Raw genomic sequence first — 10,211 nt, 5'->3', positions numbered from 1 at the left:
ATCATAGGACGGAAGGCATTGGAAGAAAGAAAGGGGGAAGGGGAGCACCAGAGGAAGATGAAGAACAGACAAGGAGTTATTGTGAGAGGGAAAGAGAGAGAAAAAAAATTTTAAATTAGGGATGGGGTAAGAAGGGGCAGAGAGGCATTAACGGAAGTTTGTTTTCCTATATTATTATGTATTGCATTGTACTGCTACGACAAAGTTAACAGATTTCACAACACAGGCCGGCGATATTGAGCTTGATTCTGAAGTATTTAATACGGGTATTTATTCCGGGTGAGTGCAGACCTGGATTTCTCCTTCCGAGGGAGTATTGTGGAGGGGAAAGGTGAATGCTGAGCCTGGATCAGTGGACGGAACTACGATGCTGTGGCCATTACAGAGACTTGGTTGTGGCGGGGACGGGACTGGCCTCCCCTCTCATCGTTTCAATGTTTCAGAGATAAAAGATGGAGGAGTTGCTGGAGTACAAAGTGAAGAACTCACAGCAACAAGCAGGGGACACGCCATGGGCTCAGCTCAAAAACAGTGAAGATGCAATCACTCCAAGGGGTCCTCCTACAACGGGACAAAAACCTGTGTGATTTATATTAACGACTAGGATGAAAACAGAGGTAGGATGATCAGCAGCTTTGCAGACTGGCCGAGACTTGGACTGTGAGGACAGTTGACAAACCCGGGGGGTGGGGGTGGGGGGGGGCTACAAGTCAGCTGTAGATATGAGCACAGAAACTCCAGGCAGAGTTCCATCTGGAAAAGGGGGGAAAGAGATGCATTCTCAGACATCAAATGAAGAACAGAGTGAATAGCAGGACTTTAAACAGCATTAATGCTCAGACATATCTCGGAACACAAGTCCGGAGCTCTCTGGAAGTTTGTAGACGATCATGGGGGGGGGGGGGGGGGTGCAGTTTTGTTTTCACACAGGGAGTGGTAGGTGATTGAAGCAATGTGTCTGTCTGAGTGCCTCTGAATCAGGAACAGGATCTAGGGATACCGTGGAGACAAGGGGGATCATCATGCTTTGCACAGATACAGCTGGGCAACTCGCTGTGTTTTACTCCGAGAGTCCCGGAGCAAAAGGAAAAACCTGCTGGAGGCTCGGGGGGGGGTTGGGTTTAAGATGGCGCTGGTGAAGCTCTGCGACTACTTGCTGGTGACAAATAAAACAACTGAATAATCACACGCTTTCCGGTAAACAATCACCGCAAACAACAGCCTGCGCCTTCCCTGTTGGAGCTGAGCTCTGTCTCACCTGGCATTTTTGCGGTGGGAACTGAAGTCTCAAAGGTGCAGGGTGGTTACGGTGAAGCGTGTTCAGGCTCAATTGGGGTCTGGGCTGGTGAGAGGAGTTCAGCCACTGTCGGAGTTGACCTGGAGGCAGTTCGATGTGGTAGAACCGGGGCAAGGAAGAGTCAAGGGGGAGCCCGGGTCCGAGATCAAGGATTGAACGACTTAAGCGCTGGGCCAGATTGAAAAGGTCAGGGTGTTGGAAAGCATTGGGCCGGTGTTCAGCTTGCTGCTCCGCAAGGTTTACTTGTCCACACTGAACCGAGGCTTGCTGATGGGCGAGGTTTACTAATTTCCTCACTGGCCTGCAACCAACTCACATTCGTGAACTTCAGTTCTGCATGCTCTTTGCTCACTTCAATTGTTTGCAAGCTCTGTTTCTCTCGTCTGCACGCTGGGGGCTCCACGGTCTTTTGTTATTGTGTATTCTTTGTTTTCATGGCCGCCTGCGAGGAAACAGACCTCCACAAACCTCAGTGTTTTATAAAGTACCTGTACATTGCTAGTAAACGTACTTCCAACATTGACCCACGGAGGATGAGGCTAAGACTCGACATCACAAACTTAGCTGAAGAGTCAACGACCCCTTTGCCACCACAGATGTTGCCTGAGATGCTGAGTACTATCACCAGTTTGCTTTTCCCTCCTGTACCCCATCGTGTTTTATGTTCAAATCACATGTAAAAACTAGACTGAAAAAGACAGCACAGTTACAGGTCTTTTAGCCGACCTTACCACCAGACCAAACCTCTTCTGTCTGTACTTGGCCTACCTCTTCCATTCCCTGTAATGACCAAACCAAATCTCTCCTGTCTTTATGTGGTCCATTCCCTGTACATTCAGTTGTCTGTCTGTCTTAAACACAATTACACATTATTGAGATTTGCTTGCCACAAGGGCAAGAATGTCTTCCAGGGTTTAGATGTTTCAAAAGGGATAAGGATTAGAGGGAAGAGTGGCATTGCTAATCGGGGCAGTATCACGGCTGTAGAAAGGTAGGATGTCGTGGAGGGATTGTTTGCCGAGTCAGTGTGTGTGGAAGGGGTTTATTTATTATTCTGAAGGGAAAATTCTATAGACCCCCCCCCCCCACAAACAACAAAAGAGCAGGTAAGTAGGCAGATTTTGAAAAGGTGCAAAAATAATAGGGTTGTCAATCCGAGCAACTGCGTCAGCTCCTCAGTGGAACGGTTTAGACGGGGTCGAACCTCCCGGGTGCCAGGGTCTGAGATGTTTCTGATCGCCTCCACGATATCCTGAAGTGGGAAGGAGAACAGCCAGAGGTCGTGGTACATATTGGTACCAACGACATAGGCAGGAAAAGGGAGGAGGTCCTGCAAACAGACAACAGAAGTTGAGAAGCAGGACCTCAAAGGTAGTAATCTCAGGATTACTGCCTGTGCCACGCAGCATTGAGTACAGGAATACAGTGAGATGGAGGATGAATGCGTGGCTGAGGGATTGGAGCAGGGGGCAGGGATTCAGATTTCTGGATCATTGGGAACTCTCTTAGAAACATAGAAAACCAACAGCAAAGTCCAGGCCTTTTGGCCCACAAAGTTGTGCTGAACATGTTCCTACCTTCAAAATTACTAGGCTATCGTATCCGCCTCCACCACCATCGCCAGCAGCCCATTCCACGCACTCACCACTCTCTGAGTAAAAAACTTACCCCTGACATCTCCTCTGTACCTACTCCCCAACACCTTAAACCTGTGTCCTCTTGTGGCAACCATTTCAGCCCTGGGGAAAAGCCTCTGACTATCCACACGATCAATGCCTCTCATCATCTTATGCACCTCTATCAGGTCACCTCTCATCCTCCTTCGCTCCAAGGAAAAAAAGCCGAGTTCACTCAACCTGTTCTCATGAGGTAGGGGTGTCAAACTACCAGCCCGCGGGATGATTTGGGGAAAAGTATATTCACGACCATTTATTATGTATCTGTACGGCAGCCGTCCAACAGTTAACCACCCACTGTGCATAAGCACCTACCACCCTGCACTGAAGACCACTAGGGCCCCACTTACGCCGTCAGACACAGTATAAACACACACAGTACGCAGTTAAGTAACACTTGTAGCACGGCTGACACTGCTTGCTGCTGTGGATCAAAACGCTTTCCAAGAAAAATTGACATCGAAGGTCGGATATTTAACGATAATTGGAAAGATCGTTTTTTTCTTCTGTGAGGTCAACGGCAAACCTGTGGCTGCGGCAAAAGAGTTCAATATCAAACGACACTATGAGGCGTCACACAGAGAAAAATATGACAAGTATGTAGGACGGCTCAGAACGCAAAAGGTAAACGAACTTGAAACAGTTCTGAGAAAACAGCAATCAGAGTTCAGCAAAAGTCGAGAGACTCATAGTGGAGCTGTCAAGGCCGGCTACATTACTGCCAACTAAATAGCTGCAGCGTCGAAGCCATACTCAGAGGGGGATTTCAGCAAAGCATGTATGCATGCTGACAGCGACTGAGCTAGAGTGCCCTGAGAAGAGACAGGCATTTGTCAAGAAATACTGTGGCAGAGAGAATCGGGGACCTTGCAGGAGATTTGAACAGTCAACTAAAAGACAAAGTGAAGTCATTTATTGCCTTCTCTATTGCAATTGATGAGAGCACCGACGTGAGTGATGTAGCTCAATTGGGAATATTTACTCATGGTGTTGATGCATCTTTGACCGTCACCGAGGAGTTTGTGGAGATGGTGCCCATGACAAACACCACAATGGCGAACGACGTTTTCTCCAGCCTCGTCGAGGCCTTGGACAGACTGGGGGTTGACTGGAGTCACGCCGTCAGTGTGGCAACAGATGGTGCACCGTCCACGGTCGGGAAAAAGGCAGGTGGTGTTGTGAAACTCAGAAAGTTCAGACAGAATCCAGAGCATGAATTCTGGAATTTTCCAGAATACACCAAGAAGCGTTATGTAACAGGAGCCTGAAAATGGACAATGTCATGGATGTAATAGTCAAGACGGTTAATTTTATTCGAGCTGAGGGACTCAACCATCGGCAATTTGACACTCTTTTGTCCGAAAGTAATATTGGACACGGCCCACCCTATCACACTGAAGTCCGCTGGTCGAGCAGCAGGGTTGTCCTCAAACATTTTTTTCAATTACGTGCGGAAATTGGACTATTCATGAAGGAGAAAGGGAAGCCAGTGGCAGAGTTCCATGACCCAGACTGGCTTCATGATCTTGCATTTTTGATGGATATAACAGAGCACTTAAATGTGCTTCATGTTAACATGCAAGGCCACAGCAAACTTATTACAGAATACGAAGACAGCATTTGTGCCTTTCAAATTAAATTAAGCCTGTGGGAGATGCAACTATCCCGGAGCAACCCAGCTCATTTCCCCTCTTTGCAGTCTGTGCATGTCGCTCATGGGAATAATGACAACATGGACAGGTACATGGACAAAATATCACGGCTGAAAAGTGAGTTTCAGAATCGTTTCCAAGTCTTTACTCAGCTGAAGGAGGAATTCTCACAATTTTGCTCGCCGTTTGGCGTCAAAGCTGCATCAGATGTGCCGGAGGAACTCCAAACGGAACTAATTGAAATTCAGCGTAACTGGGCTTTGAAATATAAATCTGTGACTGTGGGTCTGGACTTGGGACCGATGTACCCCAAGATGACAGACATTGCCTCAAAGACCCTTTGCATGTTTGGGACAACATATCTCTGTGAGCAGGCGTTGATGATGAACATTAACAAATCCAAACTGCCCTCGCAGCTGACACACTAAATCTAAACGATGTTAGGAAAATCACAACTGCCCAGAAACTGGTTCCCCGATGTTGACAGGCTGGTTAAAGCCAAGAGATGGCAGGAGTCTGGAAGCCGCAAGTGAAAAATGAGTGACACTGTTCGATGCACTGCGACATGTAAGCAAAATGCATTTTGAAATATTGAGCGTCATAATATTGTGATTCATTGATTTTCTGACTATTCTGTTATTGCAAATGTGATCACTTCAATAAAAATTAGCAGCTAACTATGTTCATTGTCTGAGTTTGATTGCTGGAAGCAGGTTAATAAAAATTAGGTGCAGCTGTGTAGTCTACATTTACAATTTATTTCATTAGGTCTATATTTGTGTCTGCTAATGTTCAATTTCAAATGTTTTATTAATGGACAGGGTGTGGCTCCCAGAACTATGTTAGCCAAAATAGTATCGTTTTTCTCTCTCTCTCATCACAACTTTCTTGTAGCCTAAGACTGTAAGTTAATACCAATCATAAAAATAATGCTGGCTAGGCAGTCTTCTTCATAAGAAACGAAATTCATAAAGTGAAACACTTTGTAGTTATAGCAGAGTCTGAGACGCGTGACAGCAAGTTGAAAAAACAAAGGCAACGAAAGCTGTGCGCATAAACAACTGATCCGGCCCGCACAAAGTCGCATTTTGCCCAATCCGGCCTGTGACCTAAAATGAGTTTGACACCCCTGCAAGGCATACTCCCCAATCCAGGCAACATCCTCGTAAACCTCCTCTGCACCCTTTCTATGGCCTCCACATCCTTCCTGTAGTGAGGTGACTAGAACTGAGCACAGTACTCCGAGTGGGGTCTGACCAGGGTCTTATATACTGTAACATTACCTCTCGGCTCCTAAACTCAATCCCACAATTGATGAAGGCAGGTGTGACCTGTACAAAAAAGGATGGGTTGCATTTGAATCCCAGGGGGACCAATATCCTGGCAGGGAGGTTTGCTAAGGCTACTGGGGAGAGTTTAGATTGCTGGGGGGTGGGAACCGAACTGAAGAGATGGAGGAAGGGGCAGTTGGCTCACAAATAGAGAAACCTTGTAGACAGTGTGAGAGGGAGGATAGGCAGGTGATAGAGAAGGGATGCACTCAGACTGATGGTTTGAGATGTGTCTACTTTAACGCAAGGAGTATTATGAAGAAAGCAAATGAGCTTACAGCGTGAATCAGTACTTGGAGCTATGATGTTGTGGCCATTACAGAGACTTGGATGGCTCAGGGGCAGGAATGGTTACTTCGAGTGCAGGCTTTAGATGTTTCAGAAAGGACAGGGAGAGTGAAAAAAGAGGTGGGGCACGGCACTGTTGATCAGAGATAGTGTCACGGCTGCAGACAAGGAGGAAGTCCTGCAGGGACTGTCTACGGAGTCTCTGTGGGTGGAGGTTAGGAACAGGAAGGTGCCAATAACTCTACTGGGTATTTTTTATAGACCACCCAATAGTAACAGGGACATCGAGGAGCAGATAGGGAAACAGATTCTGGAAAGGTGTAATAATAACAGGGTTGCCATGATGGGAGATTTTAATTTTCCAAATATCAATTGGTATCTCCCTGGAGCAAGGGGTTTAGATGGGGTGGAGTTTGTTAGGTGTGTTCAGGAAGGTTTCCTGATACAATATGTAAATAAGCCTACAAGAGGAGAGGCTGTACTTGATTTGGTATCGGGAAATAAACCTGGGCAGGTGTCAGGTCTCTCAGAAGGAGAGCATTTTGGAGATAGTGATCACAATTCTATCTCCTTTACCATATCACTGGAGAGGGATAGGATCAGGGATAGGTGTTTAATTGGAGTAAGGGGAAATATTAGGCTATCAGGAAGGAACTTGGAAACAAATGTTCTCAAGGAAATGTCCAGAAGAAATGTGGCATTCTGCAGAGGTAAGTTCAGTTGAGATAGGGAATTTATGGTAGGGTACAGGAAATGTGGCGTACAAAGCTTGTAAATCTGGTCCAGAAGAAAAGAAAAGCTTACAAAAGGTTCAAAAAGCCACGTAATGATAGAGATCTAGAAAATTATAAAGCTAGCAGGAAGGAGCTTAAGAATGAAATTGGGAGAGCCAGAAGGAGCCATGAGAAGGCCTTGGCGGACAGGATTATGGAAAACCCCAAGGCCTTCTGTGAAGAGCAGGAGGATAATTCGTGAGAGAATAAGAGCAATCAAGTGGGAAGGTGTGTATGGAACCAGAGGAGACAGCAGAGGCACTTAATGAATACTTTACTTTAGTATTCACAATGGCATAGGATCTTGGCAATTGTATGGATGACTTACAGCAGACTGAAAAGCTTGAGCATATAAACATTAAGAGGTTCCAGAGGATTGGAGGGTGGTGAATGTTGTTCCTTTATTCAAGAAAGGGAGTAGAGATAGCCCAGGAAATTATAGACCAGTGAGTCTTACTTCAGTGGTTGGTAAGTTGATGGAGAAGATCCCGAGAGGCAGGAGTCATGAACATTTGGAGAGGCATAATATGATTAGGAACAGTCAGCATGGTTTTCTGAAAGACAGATTGTGCCTTATGAGCCTGATTGAAATTTTTGAGGATGTGACTAAACACATTGATGAAGGAAGAGCAGTAGATGTAGTGTATATGGATTTCAGCAAGGCATTTGATAAGGTACCCCACGCAAGGCTTATTGAGAAAGTAAGGAGGCATGGGATCCAAGGGGACATTGCCTTGTGGATCCAGAATTGGCTTGCCCACAGAAGGCAAAGAGCGGTTGTAGATTTGTCATATTCTGCATGGAGGTTGGTGACCTCAGGGATCTGTTCTGGGACGCTTTCTCTTTGTTTTTTTTATAAATGACCTGGATAAGAAAGTGGAGGGATAGGTTAGTAAATTTGCTGCTGGCACAAGGGTTAGGGGTGCTGTGGATAGTGTGGAGGGCTGTCAAATGTCACAGTGGGACATCGATAGGATTCAAAACTGGGCTGAGAATTGGCAGATGGAGTTCAACTGGATAAGTGTGAGGTGGCTCATTTTGGTACGTCAAATATGATGGCAGAATATAACATTAATGGTAAGGCTCCTGGCAATGTGGAGGACCAGAGGGATCTTGGGGTGCAAGTCCATAGGACACTCAAAACTACTGCGCAGGTTGACTGTGTGGTTTAGAAGACATACAATGCATTGGCCTTCATCAATCGTGGGATTGAGTTCAAGAGCCGAGAGGTAATGTTACACTATATAGGACCCTGGTCAGATCCCACTTGGAGTACTGTGCTCAGTTCTGGTCGCCTCACTATAGGAAGGACATGGAAGCCATAGAACGGGTGCAGAGGAGATTTACAAGGATGTGGCCTGGATTGGGGAGCATGTCTTATGAGAATAGGTTGAGTGAATTCGGCCTTTTCTCCTTGGAGCGCCGGAGGATGAGAGGTGACCTGTTGGAGATGTACAAGATGATGAGAGGCATTGATTGTGTGGATAGTCAGAGGCCTTTTTCCAGGGCTGAAGTGGCTAGCACGAGAGGGTACAGATTTAAGGTGCTTGGGAGTAGGCATAGAGGAGATGTCAGGGGTAAGTTGTTGTTGTTTTTACGCAGAGAGGTGCGAGTACGTGGAATGGGCTGCCGGTGACGGTGGTGGAGGCGGATACGATAGGGTCTTTTAAGAGACTCCTGGATAGGTACATGAAGCTTAGAAAAATAGAGGGCTATAGGTAAGCCTAGGTAATTTCTAAAGTAAGAGCATGTTCAGCACAGCATTGTGGGCTGAAGGGCCTTATTGTGCTGTAGCTTTTCAAGGTCTCTGTGTGTCCATGAAGGATTCCTGAACAGAGGCCACACTGGATTCATGCTTGGTCACGACCCTGGTTGGGTGACAGATCTGTCTCGGACAACCATTTCAGAGATGGTGACCGCAACTATGACCAACGAGAGTAGCAGAAGATATCGGAGCAGAATTGGACCATTTGTCCCACCGGGTCCATTACAACATTTCGTTTCCCTCTCAACTGCATCTCCTGGCTTCTCCCCCATACAACAGCGACCCCTGCGAAACACCATTGGTCACCAGTAGCCACCCAGTCAGCCATGCTCGTATCCTTCCTGCAATACCACAGGCTCTTAACTTGTCTCGCAGTCTCATGTGCGGCACCTTGTCAACAGCCTTCTGAAAATCCAAGTACACAACAGCAACGGATTCTCTTTTGTCTATCCTGCTCGTTATTCCTCAAAGAATTCCAACAGATTCATCAGGCAAGATTTTCCCTTGAAAATATGGCCTAATTACCACATCTCCAAGTACCTGGAAACCACATCCTTAACAATCAATTCCAACACAGTCAGGTACGTCCAAAGTGCCACAGTTGATGTGCTCTGCGGTACGCCCTCTCTCAGCAATGCTGCCATATCTACCATGCCATCCCTCTCAATATCATGTCTAAAATACTGGAATCCCTGAACATTGAGCTGCAACTGCATCAAAAGTCCTTGTGCCTACACCCTGCTCCCGGGGTGTTTGTGGGACCTGCCGCACCCCACTCCCACGTCACATCTGCGCCAGGACCACCAGACCCAAATGCTTTCTATTTTCCCCAGAGAGACTGATCAACACCTCCACCTGTGAACCACCACTACTTTGGTTTCTTGTCAACAGTCCCCTTATGTGCAGACACTCCTGTGCACAGTGTCACCTTATAGTCATTGAATCAATGTATATATTTATCAATATATATATACATACACACCACTTATGTTTATTGTGTTCTTTATATTATTGTGTTTATTTTTGTGAGGGATTGCATCCAGAGTAACAATTAGTTCGTTCTCCCTTACATTTGAGGCTGGGAAATGACATTAAACATTCTTGAACCTCATCCACACCCTAAGTTCATTTGACTTCCTCGCACTGAAATAGACACAACTTTCGTCCTACCTCGTCCAACTTTCAGTTCCCCTCATTGGCTTACCGTCTCCTTTGCTCACAACTCAACAACTCCGGTTGAAGCAACAATCTTATGAAACTCTTCTGCGCACCGTCTCCTACCTCGACCACATCCTCCCTCGTGTGCGACGAGCAGAAACGCACAGAGAATCGCGAGCCCTACCTCACCAACGCTGCAACATCGCAGCTCAGCTTCAGTGCCTCAGGGAACAAAAACAAGCCTGCCACACACTTCCTTCATCCCACCCTC

Source organism: Hypanus sabinus, assembly GCF_030144855.1.
Source record: "Hypanus sabinus isolate sHypSab1 chromosome X1 unlocalized genomic scaffold, sHypSab1.hap1 SUPER_X1_unloc_2, whole genome shotgun sequence".
NCBI lineage: Eukaryota > Metazoa > Chordata > Chondrichthyes > Myliobatiformes > Dasyatidae > Hypanus > Hypanus sabinus.
This window is presented reverse-complemented; position numbering follows the sequence as displayed.